Source organism: Athene noctua, chromosome 1 (assembly GCF_965140245.1).
Source record: "Athene noctua chromosome 1, bAthNoc1.hap1.1, whole genome shotgun sequence".
In the NCBI taxonomy this organism is placed as follows: Eukaryota; Metazoa; Chordata; class Aves; order Strigiformes; family Strigidae; genus Athene; species Athene noctua.
The window spans coordinates 57,488,020-57,510,124 of NC_134037.1; positions in this window are offsets into that span (position 1 = coordinate 57,488,020).

Sequence of the window (22,105 nt, forward strand, 5' to 3'; positions counted from 1 at the left end):
GGGAATAAACAGCATGGTGCTTGTAGACAGTGGAGTGACCCAGCCGCATGAAGGGGGTGGCATTCATTTGAGCTGGCCAGTCTCTTCTGTGGCTACAGACACTGCCTCTGCAGACCGCAGTTATGGACCCATGATCTGATGAGTATGTAACAAAGGTCCCTCCCTGAAGGAATTCACAGCTGAATTTAGTACATCCTATAGCTTGGATTTGACTGCTCTCTTCTGTTTCCATCCTGTCCAATTCCTAAGAATAGCCACCCTCTTTAACAATTTAATGTCTCTTTGCTAGGCTCTGGCCTTGTGAGAATATATATATATTAATGTGCTTGGACACATGTGATTTCCCGATTAACAGACTCTGCACTCATCTTTTAGAGAGTCCTTGGTACTCTCTGTTGAGTAGTTTATCTTTTTACTGCTTTTTTTTCCTGCTCTAAAAATTCTCTTTGCCTGCATTCTTTGTAGGTAGACAGAAATATCAAAGAGGTAAACTACAAAAATACATGACTAAATCTGTTGTTCTCAACAAGGGTATGGAGAAAAGTATGACTTAGAACTTGCAAATGATAGAAACAAGTGGAATAGCAAATTATAAGAAAAGATACATATTACAGAGCTATGTACCTCGCTTGCCAATAGAGATGCTTATATAGTAGGATAAATAACCAACTAAATATGAACTGCCAGTGCAAACCTGAGGTCATGAGGCAAGTGAGATGCTCTGACATATAGACAGGACGCTATCCAGAAGGTACAAATAGATGTTGCTACTTTTGTACAGATTGTGTGTGAGAGTACAAGAGAAATACTTACATCAAGGTCTGGGGTCTTTAATTTCTGTGCGTCAACACACTGGAAAGGTGTTCAAAAAAGGGCTAGAAGAACCACAGAGGTTCTGGAAAAAGTCTCATAAACTGAAAGATGTAATAAACACAAACTCTTTTGAGTAGCGAGGAGTCTAAGAAATTATTTAATCCCAGTCTTTAAGTAGCTGTGCTGCCTTAAGCTCAGAATTTGCATTGTTCACGAAATTCTTGTGTTGATTTTTTTTTTTTTTTCTTTCTGAAGTGGCCCATTCTGGCAACATAGAACAAAGGACAGGTGGTGCCTACCCAGGCAATGATTCATACAGGTGAAATAAAAGGGGAGGAAAGAATATTAGGAGCATCTGTATGAAATCTGTGTCTATAGATTACATCTGTGAATAGCATATACTGTTAATTCAGTTTTATCAAATTAAAAAATAATTCACTGGCAGAGGAGACAACTGTGATTTTTCATGTCTAGAAAGGTCAAACTACTAATTAAAGCAGTAGAGTGATTGTGAAGACTTGGTTACAGGTAGTGGTTTTGTCTGGCTGATTCTGTGACCTTAAGCAAGCTTCTTAATCCTTGTGCAAAAGGCCACGTTCTTTAGTGTACCTAATAATGCATCTGATATTAAGGAATCGCTAGCACAATTTATTATTGCTCCTAGAAATCTCAAAACTTACAGAATATTATTTTCATTTTAAATATTTTGGATAGACTTACTTTTCAAATAAATTAGTGGTTTGGATTTATCAACATTTCTTCCAAGACAAAAAGACTCACTGTTTTATTTTTTCAGCTTCTTCTGAAGAGTATGCATATTTGCTGTGGTTTACGTTGGCCCCAAATCATTGTTTTGAAGCATTTTGAAGTGACTTATATCTGCTAGGACAAAATGGTCAGATATGTTTGTCTCCTCGTCCTGAGTTGCTAAATACTATATTTTATACTATATTTTCCCTCTTGCTTTTAAATCAAAAAAGTTATTAAATATTCTTTGTCAATATTTCATGTGCCTTTCGGTAACAGTTTCCATATTTAAATTTTTTCAAGCTTCCCTTTACACATTTCATGTCTTTAGAGCTCAGATGGTGACTGCTAAACTCCTGGCCATTCAGATCTGCCTGTGTACCACAGAGCCTGTTTTTTTTTTAAGGTTGCTGCTGAAAAGAGGCTTTATGCAGCAGAACAGCCAGGACCCTAGTGCTTTCTTATCTTGGTGGGATTTCATGTCTCATCAGTATAGTAGGATCTGTAGGTGCAGAGGTCTGCTAGGGCTTGTGCTGAGGCCATCCAGAGGCAAGTGAAGAGACAGTGCTCCAAGTTTGCTGAAGGGTGCAAAAAGCAATGGAATGAGGCAGGGCTGCTCTTGGTGTGTATCGTTGTGAGAGCTACACTGTGAAACCTTTGGTGTCTATATCACAACACGCTTACGTAAGTGACATACATTTTGTATCTTTCCAGTGTCTCCATGTGAGTATAGGCATCATATAGGAGTGCTCTTGGTATGGGTATACGGAAGATTTTTTTGTAAATTTGAAAATACTGTTAGTGAATATATGCTTTAAGATTACATTGTTATATATCTGCTATGCATATATAGCAGCATATGTGCAAGACATACAATGACTTTATAGTTTTGCTTTTTCTGATGTAAAATCAACAACACTGCCTACGTGGAAATCTACCTGAGCTTTTTTGTATTCTACTGCCTACCTATTTATCTGCATATTTGATGTTCATATATTCTGGTATATGCATATGTTTTTTTAAAATAATGAAATACCATTACTGAGGGAAGAATTTCATTTACACTCAGTCCACTGGGAATATTATGGATTACAGATTTCCATGTGTACAGAAAAAAAAAAAATTATCTCATCACAGCTTTGACTAAGATAAATCACTCTATGGCTTATTTTCAAGCCACAGGCACAAAACTCCCTCTCCGATTCTTTAAAGACAGCGTTACAAGGGCTAAGCTTACTCTGTGATAATGTCTTTTGACAAGTCTGAAGATGTCAGAAAGTCGTCAGCTTTTACTGAAAGGACAGTTAGCAAGAAATTTGACCTACTGGTATTTGTGTGTTTCTGCTGTAATTTGTAAGCTTGCAGCCACAACTCTGAACAGTGAGTTTTCGAATTGTATGTGTATGAACAAAGGTGTTTATATCATAACTCCCATTTTCATTTAATGGTTGAATTATGCTAAATACTGAAAATACAGATATTCTTAAGAAAAAGTCTATTTATTTCTACCAGAATGCTAAATTAACCATTTATTACACACATACCTTAAGTTTATATACAGTTTAATTATTTTCATAAAGTAATAATTCACCATTTAAAAGAATAGTATAAAATACCCAAAATAGCAATACATCTTAAGCATATATGTCATTCCTGCTTTAATTTTCTGGTGCAAACAAACCTGATGGACTATAATAACAGAATAAGCCCATGATGTCCTACTTTAACATAAAGACCTCATTGCTAAGGCTGAGGTTAATCTATGTTGCTGAGATTTCTGTGTAAGAAATCATACATAACAATTTTGTTCTTAAAGTGTACAAGTAACAAGGGCTTCTGTTAGCTGTAGATAATGACATAAAGAGGAGCATATTTTTAGATCTATAAAGGACAAAAGAGTAGCCAAAATTGCCTTGCTATGGTTGCATATATAATCATGAAGGATATGCAGGGGGGAGGTGAAGAACTGAACAAAAATAAAACCTAAATGTCTTAATAACTTTGAAATTATCTCATGACCTTTTAATTTGCGGGTTAGCAAGACTGTGATTTATGTAAGGTACACAGTTGGGTCAGTGTTTCAGGATACTCATCTGGGTAATTCAATCAATTACCCTCTTGCCTTTATGTATGCAAGTAAGCTTTCAGTCAGCAATGAGACAGTGGTACAGGGTGACAAATACAGATTTAGGACTCCACCTGGTAGATCTTTGGTCCTTACATCTTTTGGGTTTTATCGTCTTGTGGCTGTACGCTCCCTTGGCCTTCAAAGTTTGCAAGACTCAACCCCTGCAAGTCTTGAACTATCGTGCACAAGAAACCTGGCATAAGTGGAATGTTTCAAGTAAGCAAGCAGAGAATGGTGAACACACATCTGGTATAGACGAAGTTGTTGTTGTCCTCTGTTATGTCTAGTTGCCCATGTAGGAAACCGTTAGTGCGTAGAAAATAATTTAGATCACTGATACCTGCAAGGAATACCACCTCGTGCATGTGTTCAAACTGGAACTACTGTCAAGATATGATAGAAGAGAGAGTGTTTGGACTCCAACCTGTGAATAAGCATATTTGAACAGTTGGGTTTTTTGATGATTCTTTGGAAATTAATTTTTCAGATTCTGTAGAGATGTGCACTGGCACACAGAAAAATCCCCATGAGCAGTTATCTCCAGATAATTCTCTCTTTCTTTAAATCCACTTGTATATTCTTTTGCACAACATTTTTATCCTCGCATAGAAATATGCGGTTGGGGGCATGTGGCTTTTCATTAGAAAAATTAACAGTAGCCCACTCTTTTATGTCAACTGCTTTCATTCAGTAAAGATTTTCATATTATATTAATTTCAAGCACAAAAGAGTACTTAAGGATGGAAAAGTCCAGCGTAAAGGAAAAAGACCAATGTGAAAAGTGTAAGGCACTGCCTTTCTGTTTTCTTATAATTTATTTTAACTTTGGTTTTTGAGCTTGATCCACTTTTTTGTAGCAGAAAAGTTATATTTAAACAAAAATTACAGAGAAAACACAGATCTGTTTTACAGACAAAGGGAAAAAAAAGCAGCAGAAGTGTGAACAAAATACCCCTGACACCTTGGCAAAACATCCCATTGCTTACATATGACTGTCCTTTAGAGGTGGGAGTCACACAAAGTCGGTATTGGTCGTGTCACTCACTGCTTTTCTGGAAGCTGATGAAATACGGCTGGGTAAAAGAAGCTTTAAGAGTCTACCTAGTATAAAATACTTTTCCTCTTGTTTTCGAAAAGTACATTTCTGTTCTCTTTAGCTGCACAGATGGGGAAAACTGGATGAATTCTCAGTTAAGTATGAATCTTAGTGTTACTATTAATTCATTACTTTTTCTTTGTAAGGTGCTATTTCATCTAGTCCCTTGCTAATTTACCAGGACAGGAAGGCATTTACCAACATCGAGAAAGTACCCAGACACATAAAAAAAAAGTTCTTGTGCTTTTTTTATCAAAACAGAGAACTAAACCTATCAGAGTTCACCACTGGACAGAAAATTAGTAAGACAACTGGTCATTATGAAGCCAGAGCTCATGCTGAAAATTCATGTAAGTGTTAACAGCAGCCTTACAGCGTACCTTATGCCAGCCATCTGCATCAAGATGTAGCATGGAACCCTATGGAACTTGTCAGACACAGGCTTTTAGTAATTAGTGACTTAATTTCAGGCTTAGAGCCAGTATTTTGGCTGACTACATTTTCTGGAGTAAGCCTTCTTACTTTAATGCTTTGTTTTGCCTCTTTCCAAGGATTTTTTTTTTTGATAAATGATATGCATTTGTTCTAAGTTACCAATGAAGTCCTGAAACAGGATAAAATAGTCCTCATAGCCTCTCACATCACCTGCAAAGATTTAACATACTAGCTACCGCTTCAAGCTTCTTCTTTTCTCATTTTTTGTTCTTCTCCTTTTTAAAATAATGCACGTTTTTTCAGGTAACAAAAATCAGACCTAAAATAGGGTAGTTGGCAGCTCTGCTGGGAGCAAGTACTGTACTTGAGAGGAATGGTGAACAGACAAGAGGAAGGGAACAGAGAGGTCTTGTGTAAGCTTGGGCCCTCTGGGGCAGGGTTGGCCTTTATGGCCAAGGAACTTGCTTTTCAAACCAGATCTGCTAAGCAGATCTCATGGGGAACCCCTTCATGGGGAATCTGACAGCACTGAAAGAACTGCCATCCCTTGCTGCAGAACCTGTGTAAATCAACCTTGTTTTACACACTCTGGAATACGGTAGACCACATTCTGATCTTAATGTTTCAAATCTATTTATGCTATAAATAAATTTAGGGATGCAAAGAAAGCTTCATTGATTTTTTTCTGTCCAAACTCAATTTGTAGGCACATTTCTGCACATGAAGACACAATTTTATCAATATGTGCTAAATTTAGCATAATTCTTTCTGTGCTGACTTTTCTACTGAAGAGGAGGGATCCAGTCCTATTTTCTACACTGGAATATAAATTTAATCATCTCCCTAGGACACTTTTATCCAAGGACATTAGAAAGTGGGTTTGGTTTTGCTCATGGACAAAATGGCTGATAGGATGAAAATTGATATACTAAGTAACAGCCAAATTTGAAGTTCTTTATCATAGACTGTTGATCTTTTACATTCTTACGCTCCTCTGGCAATAACTAAGGAGACTGTTCAGAGTAAAAACAATACATTTCAGTTAATTCAATTAATAAATTCATATTTATTAGGAGGAAAGCATTCCTATTGAAAGGAGCAGTGACCTTTGGTGTATTATTGGAGCTTCTTCCAGGGATGGATTAAATCCCCTTGCTGACTTCTGTAATGTTCATCTAAGGACAGAATTAAATGGGAGGGAGTGCTGTGAGTGGGGATGTGTTGTTCTTAATGCAAATGTTACCGTACACCCAAAAAAGGAGACAAATACAAGGAAATCTGACATGGCCTTTTTTGTATATTAGTATAATTTGCTTAGCTCAATCCAGATGTTATTTAAATATGCTGGACTTGTACAAAATGTAATGCACTTGTTTTCTCTTTGGAAGAAAAGCAGTTTTACAGGCCAACATACCAAGATAATTCTGACAAAAATATTATTCAGAATAATAATATAATAATAGCAATTGTGATTGAGAAGATGACATACAACACTGACCTTCCTAGGAAAATCTGGCTGGCTGCTGATGTTTGTTTGGTTTTGGCATAGTTATTGTCAGCTGATATTTATCACATCTATTATGCATCTACACAGAAAAAATCATCAATAGGAAAAAGCAGCTACAGCAACAGCCCCCAGTTTAAGTGTCACTGCTCTCAGCAGCTGGATCTAACATCACATACCTGTTCATTATAGGAGCACTGGTACAGAGTTAAGCTGCGTGAGCATTTAGTTCATGGCTTTCTACGCTGGCGTTTGTATTGTTCTGTGTATGTACTCATTCAGACTTCAGGATGTCTATAAAATTCATGCAGTCTTGCAATGGGCATAATGGATGAAATGCAGACTTTTTTTCTTCTGGAGGTCATCAGTAGAAGGTTGGATGGGACAGCTGACAGCTGCACTGAGTGACACGTCTTATCTACAGTGCAGGTAGGTAGAGGCACCAAAAGCACCAGGACTGCTCAGGTTTTCTTCCTCCCTCAGCACCAGAGGGATCACTTGGAAGCAGTCACAGAAATGCTCCAGTAGGAAAGTTCAAACAGATGGCTGTGTAGCTCTGATCCTGCCCTCAGGGTCATTCTGCAGAGCAACACAGACAACATTTGTAATCTGTATTTCTCACTGTGACGGTATTGGAAATGGAGAGATTGGTTGCTTGAAGGGTTTTACTTTGAATGTAGCTAATTAATCTCCAACATGGGTTCAGGATTTTCTGGCCCACATAGTTATCGCTGGTCTATTCCCTGATACATGAATTCAAATTGCTGAATCTTGCCAATGTATTTTGGGGGATTTAAGCATACAGAGACGAGAGGATTTTGATTATGCCTCAAGAAGGAAGAAAGACAAACTGGCATATTTCCAGAAAGTTAACAGTGGTGGGTTTATGGTTTTGCTAAAATTGTGTTGAAGTCCCAAAAGTTTTGCACCAGTGTCAATATTCAAATAAAAATGGCTTCTCTAAAGTTTTTATTACCTTCAAATAGTCAAAGGCTTCTTTCAAAATTAAATGTATTGGAAACTGCAATATTTTAAGATGAATTTGCACATGCAGGTTGCTGACTGAAAGTTCCATTTTATAGAAGTGTTCCATAAAAATTGTGGTTAAGGGGGGCTAAAGAAGAGCACTTTGAGTTTATTATTAATCTTCAATTAACCTGTCAAAATCAAGAGGCATATCTTGTAATTCTACATAGTGTAATCTACTGAAACTGATACAGTAACTAAAACCATCAGGGGTAGGGAAAAAAGAGCAAAGTTTATCTGCCCTGAATAAGATAACCTGCTATAACTGTAAGTTCTGGTGACTGTGCTAATTATCTGGTGACTGTACTGTTATTATTTACAGGGGTGATGTTGTGAGACCTGCTTGCCAGACATCCAGATTTGACTTGAACAGTCAAGACTACAGGATCATCAGCTATCTGGATTAAAGTGCATCGGGCCTGAAAATGTCCCGTTATGCTCAAACTCAAATCGATGGCAACCAAACTTGCACTCAGCAGAATGTTGGGTTTCCAATTCTTGACAGACACCCAACTCTTTGGAAGAGATTGGCATTGGTATTGCACAGGGCTGGTTCTGGACCAAGACAAGAGATTTGCTTTGAGAATGGGCTACCTTTGAAAGCTAAAATACATTCTTTTCAAAAATCAGCATAAACTTGATTTTCAGTATATCATTGTATATAAATTTCATAAAGGTCATAGTATCCTGTTTGGTGCATAATCAAGATAGTTTATAAGCACAGAAATGTGAGTATTTTTAATTATTATGGAAAAAGGTTGTAAATATTTTATTGAAAAATACTCTTGAGAGTGAGAAAAAAAGGTGCAGATGATTTCTATGACCAGAATAGTCCTTAAATTAACAAATTATTTCTTATGAAGTTTAAGAATGGGCATTTTAGACAAAGTAAATAAGAGCTATGTTTTTCCCCACATAATATATAAAAACCTCCTGAGCATCTTTTGAAATTTATGAACACTAGGGCAAAATTGTAAAGATTACATATCACTGACAGTAATTTTTTACATCATTGTTAATTTTTACTTCTTAGTTACAAGTGCCCCTAATTACTATAATAAAAACTAGTTTACTTGCTTGTAAGCATAGTTTACTATCCTGTTAGAGAATAATTTGAAATCATTATTATTGCTCTTTGTGTGCTGAGCTAGTTACTCACAACAACGTTTATCAACTTTCACAAGTTTCATGGTCTGTAGATTCGAACTAGATAAAACTAAATAAAATATTTACAACATTTAGCAAGGAAAGTAATACAGCCTAGCGTTTGAATATCAAGAGTTACTTCACAAAGCATTTCTTAAAGTCAAAGATCATGATGAAGTGATGTGGTGTCTCTGAAGTAGGAAACCTGAAGTGCGAGAAAATAAGTCTTCATCCAGTTAGAGCAAGCTTGGTGATTAGATCCTCAGTCCAACCCTAAGCTTTTGAGTATTCAAGTAATCCCTCTGAGATCAGCTTTCACCTTGTAAAAGTCTTGCCACACACTTTACCAGACAAATGCAGAAATGTACTTCTACTAGGTATTCTTCTTATCTAGTTTTTCAAGCTACTAGAACTTTCAGAGAATTTTAGAATGGAAATCCATCAGAGAAATAAAAGATAATTCAATCTTTTAATAACAAGAAGCCCTCTTCCCAGCTGATCTTCAGTTAAATAGAAGAGGTCCCATTTATCAGTCTTTTACAGAAAGATAAAATGGTTTTGATTTTGCTTTAATTAGGGGTATTATTTCTCCACAGTTAAGTTATCCATGGCTTTCTCTAACATCATTCAGGTATGGCATTCATAGGGCTTAATCTTAATTTAAAGGTGTTCGGGTTTTTTTCTTACCAAGTTTATCAGAACCAGTTGAGTTATTTGAGGTAAAAATCCAAAAAACACAATAAGGCTACTAGGAATAACTACACCTTAAAATTTTGGAATCTAAAATCTGGGGGCTTCTGAAACCCCACTTTGAAGAAAATCCAGCAATTCTCATTACGACAGTCCAGTTTGTCTTTGAAACTCCCTCACTTCTTTTAAAGTACTATAGGAAGCATATCTGTGTAATTTCAATAGCCAGGTTTCTGCTTATAAGATTTTAAAACTGTAACCATAGTGCATATGCAATAGTCACTGAGGATAACCTTTAATGCACAGAAACCAGATCACTGTTTTAAAGATCTCCTCTAATGAATAAACTCTCTATGGAAAGCTCTATCTACCCACATGCCGTGGCTTCTGCACTATTTGCCATAGAAGCTTTTTGATGCCAGACTACGCTTCCTTACTTAATGATGACATAGAAAGGATCTTGGGAAATTATCTGGGAAAAAGGTTGTATCATAGCTTCACATATTTATATTATAAATCATATCAACCCTCATAAAGACATTTTAAATCTCTAACATTTGGTTTAATTCATGGCAAAATCATTTGCCTTTCAGAACCTTTTTTTTTCTGAGCTGGATCTTCTGCTGCAGCACAAACGGGTCCATCACAGAAGCAAGCAGCTCTCAATTTGGCATCCACCCAAAACAGAGAGCAAGGCCAAGTAGCTACTGAGAAGTAGGGGACTGCTTCTACTCCATGTAGCTGTCATACAGTGTGTACTCTGGAGAGTTGTCAAATTTGCCAGAGCAGGAATTGTAATAAAAATAGGCTCAAATCATCTCCTGTGGAAATAGTGGGAAAAGCCTTGAGTCTAAAAGATAAATCTCTATAATATACTAGTTTTAAAGACCTTCAGGGCCATATGTACCCCATATATGTATGGGGAAAGAATACTAACTTGTGCTTGCCTAGGTGGAAGGCCACTTTAATAAAACAGTATTGACTGTAATACTGTAATAAACCAGTAACTTATATTACTACTCATAACTACAGTATGTAAATAAACAGGTAAATGCAGATTTCCAGTTTACATTATAACCTACCTGACATGCACAGGAATACAATACTTGTATGCTAAAATAAAATTCTCGTAGTAAAAAGACTGTGGTACAATCATTATTGTATTTTTGAGAAATCTGAAACACCTAAGTCTAGTAAAAGATGTAAATCATATTTGGGGAAAGAATATAGAGAGTTTGTTATCATCTGGTAAATATGCAAAGTATGAAAACTACTAGAAGATCTATACACAGCTGGTTTTTAACTTAATTGTGCAGTAAATTAATATTTATTTGATAATAATACATAATTCAGTGGCTCAGCTCTCATCTAACATCACTCAGAATAAAGGTGCCTGATTCTGAAACAGTGCCCACCACTCAAACTCAATTTTCATCACAAAACAGCTCTTTCAGAATTATCAGTCAGCCTTACAGGATTATCATCCACTTCTCATTGTGTTTGCTTCGGAAATTACCTTCCAGTTATTTTCCTTTTCAACAACAAAGAACTAAGCACACTATACTATTGCCTATTTTTGATCCCAGTCCTTAATTACTTTAGTTAGTCCATAAATATTTAGTTAAATTGGGTATTTCCTGTTGTTTGCTTGTAAATATTTTGATGTCATTCAAAGAGCTACACAGTAGCTAAGAGAGTCCAAATTAGTGTGCAGGTGCATCCCCTCAATGGTGGAAAAATAAAAATCCATTTGAATGGGACTACACCATGGTATTTACTTCCATGCTAAACTTCCCCTTGGAGAAAGAAAAATCGAATTCCAAATTGCAGCTCAGAAAATTTGCTTACCCTTGTCAGATCAAGTATTTAGGAAAAAAAAAATCAATGGACTTATACTAAAAAGAATAGTAAGATGCTTGTTTTCAACTACTTCTCTTGTGAAAGTGTGAGGGGTTTTTTAAAAAAAAATTATGCCACCAATGGGTTACCAAAACCTTAAATTATGAGCTGAATTAAATTTATTTCTTTTTTAAGAAGGCTTACAGCTGACTGTACATTTGTACATGTGCATAAATACAAATTCACTTCTGTGCATATATCTTAGAATTTCTACAGCGTCCTATGTAGTACATATCTGTCTTTCTCAGTATCGGATAGGAGATCCATGCTAAAGAAATGAATGTTATGCCAAACACCAAGTAATTTTAAAATCAATTTATAAAAAAATCACTTTAGATATTTTATGTAATGTACTGTTGAAAACATGTTCTTCTGTCATGACATTTTTATAAAAGTAAAAGAGGAGAAAGGCATATGCAAAAAAGATGCATGTTTACTCATGAGAGATTATTATTTCTGCAGCTCCAATTATTTCCAGATTTGAGAAACTTAAGTATGAAAAATGGGATGGGTTTGACATGGCTGAAGAGAAGAATATTAACCTCTGTTTGAATTCCTGCAGCTTCTCCATTTCATTCCTCTGCAATGAGCACAGTGGTGAAGCTGGCTTCCCCAGATACTAGTCCTGGACTAGAGGATCCAGAGTTAAACAAATATAATTTCTTCCTAGAAAAGGAATAAATAAACTATCAGCATTGTTTTTGATACAGAGCTGATACAGAACACCACTGACAAACCCCTTTAACCTAGCACTTCAAAGAATCAGCAGGTCTAATAGTATAGAGCTAATCTACTGTATGGGTGACATGGTTATTTTTTCTTTGGCAGGATATCAGAGTAGCTAGTGAGACCGAACATCCTTCTCTTTCAGAGAGTTTCAGATCTTCAACTCAATCTGTATCACCTGGAGAAAACTATTTTTACAATGCTGTTAGATGTTCTTTCTGGTATCAGTTTCATGTTATGATCCCAAGACAAGTGTATAGAAGAAGAGGTCTAGGAGACTAATTACATGATAATAATTTAATCAAGATCTGACATCTTAACAAGTGAAAGATCCCTGTAAGAATTTTACACTACTTGTTCGCCAAGTATTACTACCTCACTGTTATATAATGAAGTACAGATTTCTCCCTTTTCTTGGATCCTTTAATTCTCTCTGAGATATTTTCTGTACTTCCCAAACACTTCAGGTATGAACAGAGCCTCTGTACCTCTGTACAGCAGTGCCTCTGCACTGCAGAATGTCACTCATCCCTTTTCAGTCTTGCACACATATATTAAAAAAATAAATTAAAATCACAGTGGTAATGGACCAGTCTTCCATCATTTTCTTCTAAAATTTTTCTTTGATTAGTATTTCATTTCTAAGCTGTTTATCCCTTCTGCAAATTTCTACTGTAGTGCCACTGTTTCCACTAACATATTTCACACAAATACTACAAATTTGAACTTAAAGTTCATGGACCAGCTTTAAAGAAACGCATAAAAAGTTATATTCCAAATCACTTGAGAAATTATACTTGTAATGTTTTCTGGTAAAATGATTGCTAAAAAGCAGGACTACGTCTCACTCATAGAAATAATTTATATATGTCTCTGTTAATCCACTTTAGCGTAACTTACTCTTCCATAGTTCTTTTTTAAGGCAATAACTGTGTGTAAGAATGAAAGCTATTTCATGCATAACTCATTTCATGGATTTTACTTCCCCATGCCACTTGCAAGGGAAAGCCAGGGTTTCACATGCAAGGTCTGGTGTTAGAGCAAACCCCTTTTTGGCTGATGACAATTCCACTCTCTAATAGTTCTTACGATGTCTTGTGGAATCTTAACATTAGACATAAAGTCAGTAGACCACGTCAGTTAAAAATCTCTTTATTAAACCAAAAGACAATCTACTTCACGTATGTTTCTGATAAGTAGTTATGATACAAAGTAATCATACCCAGACAGGTTTGTAATTCTAAACATCCCTGCAGTAATTCTGGTTAGGGGGGACCTCAGGGGGTCTCTGATTGAACTTTCTGCCTCAAAGAGGCTCAGGTGTGAGGCCAGGCTTTGCCTGGTCAGGGCTGGAAAACCTCCAGTGATGGAGGCAGCACAATGTCTCCAGGCAGCCTGCTGCTACACTGCCTGACTGTCCTCATGGAGAAAGTTTTTCCTTACATCCAGTTTGAACCGCTCGTTTCAGTTTATGCCACTGTCATAAATCCTTCTGCCATGCACCACTACAAGGCTCCATCTTCTTGATAACCTCCTTGTAGGTATTAGCACATTGCTGTTAGATCCCCCCTAAGCCTTCTCTTCTCCAGGCTGAACACGCTCCAACAGCACATTTGCAAATCCATTCTGACTAGCTTCAAAAGAAAGCATTAGCAACAGGCACTAGCTTGCATTATTTACGGGTTTTGTTTTGATTTTATTAAAGGGTTATCTGACATGTCCTTTCCTGTGGTTCCTTGCTTTTGTTAGGACCAGCTGAACACCACTTTTGGCAAGTAGCTATTAGGTTAACCAGCAGTATAGATGGTATTTATCCTGCAGCCTTTAATACATCTCGTGCTACCTGACTCATCCTCCTAAGTGATAAATATTCCTTTTTCCTAGCAAGGGACAATATCCGAAACAGCAGATGATATTCTTAAAATAATAACTTAACAAAACACAGCTATTGTCTGTGACTTTGCCTCTCTTAATTTAAGAATTACGGTAATTCTCTTGCCAGGATTTGAGGAACAAGAGGAGGAGGAGAGCAAAGAGGAAAAGATGGATTTCTTTCTATTAAATCAAGTTTTATGGAAAGCTTTTTTCCTTTAAGTCCGTCTTGTGGGAGGTGAAAAGATGATGGAAAGAGTTCTTTCTCTGACAGATTTATTTCTGTATGTATAACACAAAATAATTTTATATAACAAAAAGAAGTGCTTCCCTTACAGATGTGCAGAATGATACCAAAGTGAAGCCTGACCAGGACAGCAGAAATATTTTCATATAAAACCATCATATAAGATGAAAGATACCTCTTTCTGTAGAGATCTTGCTTCACAGATCTTTATAAGGTTTTCTAGACAGCCCAGAATCTACAAGATTAAATCAGGCCTTTAAATTAAGGTTTCCAATAGACAACTTTTCTCATTGTGAACATACTGTCTTAAACAATCCTTCACAACACAGGTACTGGAAAAGTCACCTGCTCTGCTCTCTCTTGGCAACAGAAAAGTGCAGGACAGAACAGAGTGCTCCTCTCTACAACCTCACCTGTGTACAGCTATGCAGCAAGTCAGCTACGCTCAGGGTTATACCAAGGATATGCCTCAGCTGCTCACAAGGCCGGGAGGATAGTGATTGTTACCACTACAGACAGAATCCCCAGCAAAAAATATTTTTCAGGTTGCCCAAAATGATAGCAGAAGTGGTGTTTTTCTAACATATTAATCGCTGTATTGATACACTACAAAAATGGTTACAGCTTGACATAAACTTTCTCCATTCTTTTTCTAAGCTTTTGGCAGAGGAAATTCAGAATACAAACACTGACATAAAGTAGACGGGTTCTCTTTCATAATGTTGGCTGAGGCATGCTGTCAGCCTCATGTTCCTGATTCCCATAGAAGCAAGAACTAATTCATTTAGGGATGTGAAGGAACTATTGTTTACCAATGAACTGTCCACTGCAAACACCTGCAGTGATAAAAACTACTCAAGTTTTTTCAAGGCAATATTACAATATTTTTTAAAAGTAACCGTGTTATTTGGCTGCCTCTTCCTGCTGTAAAACTTCCTATTTACCACTTTCAAATTTCAGTCTTTCTTTGACTTGTCAGAGAATTTTTAATGCTGCTGTGTGGTGCATATATAGGATGAAACTAGGTCACTTCAGTAACCTGGGGCTGTCTTTGCTCTGTCTCAGTGAACATTGTTGGGCCATGGTGAATGAATTATTTCTTTCCTTGCCTGACAATAGAAGGAATTATTTTAGGAAATTTTATGCCCATTTTAGACTGGTTATATATTAGTCCACTAAGACTTTGGAGACAGGAGCAGAATACAGTTGGCATTTCCCAGTAAAGACTACCTGGGAGAGTCCTAGAAAGATCAATCTTTGCTCTAGTTCTGTTCAGTGTCTCTTTTGTATCATTTTAATGTGAACAGAAGTAGACAGATCTTGAATGCAGTTACCACAGAGATAGAGGTAACACTTGGGTCCATCTACCCTAACAGTGAACAGCTATATGACTGCCACCAAAAGGACAAAAGAAAGAAAAGGGAATAAATTTTTAGCCACAATGAGCTCTTTGTGCATGATGCCCATGAATAATATTTTATGTTCTCCACAGAAGAAATGATGGCACCCTGGGTTACAGAAGTGACTTCATCTAGAAAACAATTTTATTATGTCCCTGCAGAACTGCAGTGTTGCATTGTACCTGAAGCCAACAATTCAGGAAACAGCCTCATCTGAAACACATATCCATGGCAGTGACTACTACGAGCAGAAGTAACCTTTCTCTATTCCTGATGCTGACCGCCTTTATGACACCACGCATTAGGGTTTCAGTCCTTATATTCAAAGTGCTTCTACTTATAAGATGCTTGTGAATATGAAAGTTCTCAGCCAGACTTAAGACTTGAAATTTTCTAGCACCGTGGTAAAACCTTCGTGCTTTCTCCTGCATATATTCCTTAGAGGCTGACCCAAGGTGATGGCAAAACTTCTACACTGGAGTTAGGTCTCTAACAAACATTGCCAGCCTACGTGCTAGGGTCAGGTCATTTCACATCACTTGCAGTAAAATAAAACACTGCCCTCGGAAGGACCTCTCTGGAGATGCCGCACTGAACTACGTGAGGTTCGATAGCACAGAGGAAGCACAGCATCGTAAAATCTCACTCCACTGCACAAATGCAATTCCAATACCATTTTAAATAAGCCCTTTTTTGTAAGCGTTCAAGACCACAGTGGCCTTTGCTTCCTCTGTGTCCTTCTCTGATGCAGCCCCCTCCAAGGAAGGGTTAACCAGGTGCGCCCAGCTGCCTGAAGCAGACGCGAGGGGAGCAGGGCGAGCCCCCGGCCTGCCGCCCCAGGCGGGCACCGCGCTCCCGCTCGGCCCGCTGACAGGCCCCGGCTCTCCCTGCACAACAACGGGGCGGAAGCGCAGCCGCCCCTCACCCGCCGGGACGAGGCGGGAGGGGACCCGGAGCCACAGCGCCCCCTCGGCCTCCATGTTCCCGCCCGGGCCCCGCCCTCCGGGCCGGGAGCGGTGCCACCGCCGCCCCCGAGTGCGCGCATGCGCCCTGGGGCCGCTGCGGAGTCGGCGGTGGGCGGTGGGCGGGGAGGGCCGGCCCGGCCCCTCCTCTCCCGGCCCCTCCCGGCCCCTCCCGGGCCCTTCCGGGCCCTTCCGGGCCCTCCCGGCCTGGACCCTACCGGCCCGGACCCTACCGGCCCGGCCCGGCCCGGCCCGACCCGACCCTCGGTGTCAGCCGGCTGCTTGCTTCGCCCGGTGCTGTTAAAACGAGATGTTTGTCAAAGCAGTGAGAGAGCTCCCCGTTAATCCTTTGTGAAGGACTCTCAGGATGGCGGGTTCTTCTAACCGGCCTCCGAGGGAAAGCACGCAGCTCTGCTCGCTTCGGGTTGCTGTACGCCCACGGCCTGTGGCGAGGCTCAGGAGCATGCGGAGTCTCAGAATATGTCAATATATCTGTAGCTAACAGTAATAGATGTTCAGGGGGCTCTTTTTCTGATTTTTCATGGCTGAAGTTCAGATGCTTTACCTAAGCACCACAGCGAAGTGTGAGCAACCTGAAAATGCCTGTTACGGTATGGATAACACTTTTCAAATGTGACAGCTGGAAGAGCTGAAATGAAACCCCTGCCTGGTCATGCCTTGCTTATTCCTGCTGATTATTGCCAAGCCTCTCCGGCACATTTTGTTTCTAAAATGGTTTTATGTCAGGCCTGGTAACCACCAGCTCCATCTGAAATCTGAAAGAAGTGGCTAAATAAAAGAGGAAGAGAAGAGAGGAGAGGAGGGAGGGAAGGAAATTTTTATGAATTCCAGACTATCTCTCTTCCCATTCTGGGGCAGCCCACACAGTTTTAGCACAAACAATTGGAGGCTTCCCAAGTTTGCTCTTTGGTTGCTCATTGCTGTACTATACTATAAATTAGTTTGTTCAGTCATGGCTAAAGCCATCCACCCACTTACAGCTATTCTTACAGAAAATAACGTCCTTTCCCACTGATGCACATAATTCGTGTCTTCTGATAATTGTACGTCTGATATATGGAGGGAAGACAATAATGGATAAGGGCTTCAAGTTGATTTCTGACATACTACCAGAAAAAAGAGGCAATGGCTTAAGTTAATGTGTGTATGCATTTTGCCTGAATGATAAATAAACATATGGAAAGCTTCGATTGCACTATTCAGTAACATCAGTAATTTTCTCAGTTTATGAATGGCTGAAATACCATCAAATGGACATAGGTACACAGTCATATGTAGAATGATTTTGACTCTAACATTCAGCTTTTTTAAATGAAAATTTAAAAAGCATGTCAGACTGCATAGATGCAGTTAGGATGCTCAAATTACAAAGTAAAATGTGGCATGAAATAGTCTTAATGTACTTACTTGTTAAAGGGAACATTCATTCCTATTCGGTGATACTATGACACTTCAAAATTAATGTGTTACTCATGCAGTTCAACTGTTTATTCAAAGTAATAAAGCACACAGTTTTAAAAAGATTTGTTGGTCATGCATTTGCAGTTCAGATGCTTAGAAAGAGTGTGCAAAGATACAGCTATAAATCAGAGGACTTAGGAGGCTTGGAAGAATTTTCTGAGAACTTTGGGAAGTACCTAGTGACTTTTAGAAAGTGTATTGAAAATCTGAGGAGCCAAGATACTTCAAGGTGAAGTTCTGTAATTACGGATTTACACGTTTATATGACTACCTATATAAATGTGATTTTTTTTCTGTGTTCTATATACTGCAGAAAGAGTAGTCTCAGACGTGGCTGATGATGAAGTGTGCTGCGCCTTCCATCTCGCTGCAGAACTGCCTGACCACCAGGTTGTGGCTTGCCTGGGGGCTGCTCCTGGGCAGACTCCTGAGGTGTGCCTGACCCTGCGCTCACTTGCCAGCAGTGTTGAGGTGGCTTTAATTCCTGCAGCCAGCAGGTAGCTTGAGCCAATCTGAGTTCACGTGCAGAAGTTTGAAGTTTGCAGAGCTTCTCCTAAGAGCTGCCTTGGGCAACAGCGATAAAAAGTTCCACTGGAAAATCCTTTGCATCGGTATGTGGAAGGATATATGTTTACATACAAAGATATAAAGAAAAGCACATCCTGGTGTTGGTACGTATAATCATGCACCCTCTGATTTATGCACAGTCCATTAAGTAATATCATACACATCTTTTCTCATATCTGAGACAGAAAATATAAAGTCGTGTGATACTTTGTGGGACTGTTTCCTACACAGCGCTCATGGAAGTCACATAGGTGGAAAGTACAGAACATGTTAAAATTATCTGTACAGAAGGAACAAGCAATGAAAATTTTGTAGCAATTATAGGTCACCTATTTGTGCAAGTTAGTTTCACAGTTCACTGCCTAACCTTTTTTACCTGAGGAGGGTTGTATAGCTAACACAAAATAAGTATGTGGTACAGAGACTGTGTTAATGTTATTTAAATACATTCTTGAGGAATGAAATTGAGAGTAATACAGCTAAATATTAAGAAATGTACTGGACCATTAACATAATGAAATTAATGTAAGTGTACAGGATTAAGTAATCAGTATAAAATGCCTCAAGTATGCTTACAGTTACAGCAAATGCATAGTTGTGTTATTTCATAGATGTCATGTGGTCATATCTTTTAATACCACATTCTAATGTGAAGCCCAAATGAATTTTTTGTTGCTGTTAAATTTCAGGAAATGGATGTTAAAAAATCTCCCAAAGATATTTCTTGCACATGACGGTGAGGCACTACTTCTATATGTAGTTTTGTTATCAGCTTTAGTCACAGAGCTCTTGCTGTGGAGGCCATTCAAATGTACTCATTTCATAGACATAGTGCAAAATTAGAGCTGTACCAAAAATTTCACAGCTCAGCAGTGGATGTGCACTTTATTATGAAAAACATAGCACATCCTCTGATACAACTGAAAACGCCTTCTGGAGAAGATGGCTTTTTTAACCTGCATCCATTCTCTTCTGATAAGACTAGCTGGAGGGCAGCACAAATGGCTGTGCCAGCACCAGGGCAGGTGCTGGGCAGTGGACAGAGCTGCTGCTTTTGGTGGCAGTGCCAGTTGCTGCTGGCTTAAGGTGTTCATTTACCCACAGCTTGGTTAATGTCTGAAGTCAGGCTAGGTTGATGCTGTTACTGTCCCATGGCATTTCTTTCCTTCCCTCAGCTGCACGCTCTCATCTTTCTTTTCTTTGGCACAGGGTTTTTACTTACCCCTTTGTGAGTTAGATTGAGTGGTGAAAGTGGCAGAGAACTGTATATTTTTCTTTCTGATTTAATTTTCTATGAAGTGAGCCTTCCAAAGTGACTCGTCCAAAGGTCAGTATGAGCATGATGGGCAGCAGTATGAGAGAGCAATGAAAAGCTGTGGGCAGGATTGCAGCATCTGACTCATGTTGGCTTAAATTATCTTGGAAGTAAAACTGTTTTGTGGCAGTCAAAGCTTAACTAGGCTAAGCTGCTGCGGTCCTGTCTTCTTCCTGGCTACATGTTCCTGAACCTTCTTACTGTAGGCATTCATATCCATGGAAGTTGTGCTGGTCCAGGAATCAGCCAAAAACTACTGTTTTGTGTTTAGTAAGATAAATTTACAAGTGGTCCAGCTCCTGAACCGGCTCCCTTTCTGGTCACATAAGCACCCAATTTAGGTTTGTTTAAGCTGCCAAGGAATTGCATTTCGGGGTGATGTGGTTTATTCACCTAAAGATCTCTGTTGGATGAGAGACTAGGGAAGTGAAAGCAGCCAGAAACAAGAGCTCTGCAATGTGTGACTTGCTGTACTCCTCATGCTGGGTGCTTTCTCTTCCCAGAGGCTGGTGGACCTCTGGTATATGTCCACTAAGCATGAAAGATAACCCAGGAGAAGCATGTTCCTCAGTTGCCAACTGAAATGTATGGAAGAGAAGAACTGAAGTCTGTGCACAAGTTAACATTCACACCAAAACCTCCCAGCGTGTTCCTGCCTTTCCAAGCTCTATCTGCGCAGTCTGTGAGACATTAATGCTGTCAGCCACTGAGCAATGTGACAGGAAAAGGAGAGGTTTTGTTGTTCTGGGAGGGAAGGTGTTCTGTGACCTGTGTACCTTCTTACAGACTGCAGGCCTGCCTGTATTTCTGACTTACTGTCTATAAGCAAAAACTAGATGGAGCCTTGAACATACAAATGCTGACAGTTTAAATAAGTCAGATTTTTCTGCAAGTCTATCTCATGGGCAATGTGGCTTTCTGGTACTGTAAGGCCTCCTTTTAACAAGTGCCAGTGGATATGCGTAAACATGCTTATTCTCAACATACATAAATAAATTCACAGAATCACAGAATCATCTAGGTTGGAAAGGACCCTGGAGATCATCTAGGCCAACCGTTCGCCTAGCACAGTTCCCACCTACAGCATATCCTTAAGCTCCAAATCGACCCTACTCTTGAACACCTCCGGGGATGGGGACTCCACCACCTCCCTGGGCAGCCCATTCCAACACCTAACAACCCCTTCTGGAAAAAAATGCTTCATAATATCTAGTCTGAACTTTCCCTGGCGCAACTTGAGGCCATTCCCTCTTGTCCTGTCATTTTCTACTAGGCTAAAGAGGCTCAAACCCAGCTCTCTGCAACCTCCTTTCAGGTAGCTGTAGAGGGTGATAAGGTCTCCCCTCAGCCTCCTCTTCTCCAGACTAAACACCCCCAGTTCCCTCAGCCGCTCCCGGTACGACCTGTGCTCCAGACCCTGCACCAGCTTCGTTGCCCTTCTCTGGACACGCTCGAGTCATTCAATGTCCTTTTTGTAGTGAGGGGCCCAAAACTGAACACAGGAATCAAGGTGCGGCTTCACCAGCACCAAGTACGGGGGTAAGATCCCTTCCCTGTCCCTGCTGGCCACACTAATCCTGATACAAGCCAGGATGCCATTGGCCTTCTTGGCCCCCTGGGCACACTGCTGGCTCCTGTTCAGCCGGCTGTCAATCAACACCCCCAGGTCCCTCTCTGACTGGCAGCTCTCCAGCCACTCCTCCCCAAGCCTGTAGCGCTGCTGGGGGTTGTTGTGGCCCAAGGGCAGCCCCCGGCATTTGGCCTTATTGAAGCTCCTACAGTTGGCCTCAGCCCATCCTCCAGTTTATCCAGTTGCATAACAGTAAGTTAACTGTAAATAAGCACAAAATAGAAAGAAAAGGAAAAGGAAAAAGGAAAATGTGTATTTCTGGTCCAAAATAATGATGAAAAGTGAACCTGATATGTGTATATGTCTCTAAGAGAGTATTGGAAGTGTGGGAAAAGCAAACCAGTGAAAAATCTGTAAAAAACACATTTCTTTGACACAGGGTGCCCAGAACAAACACAGGACAGGATGGAGATCCAGTGA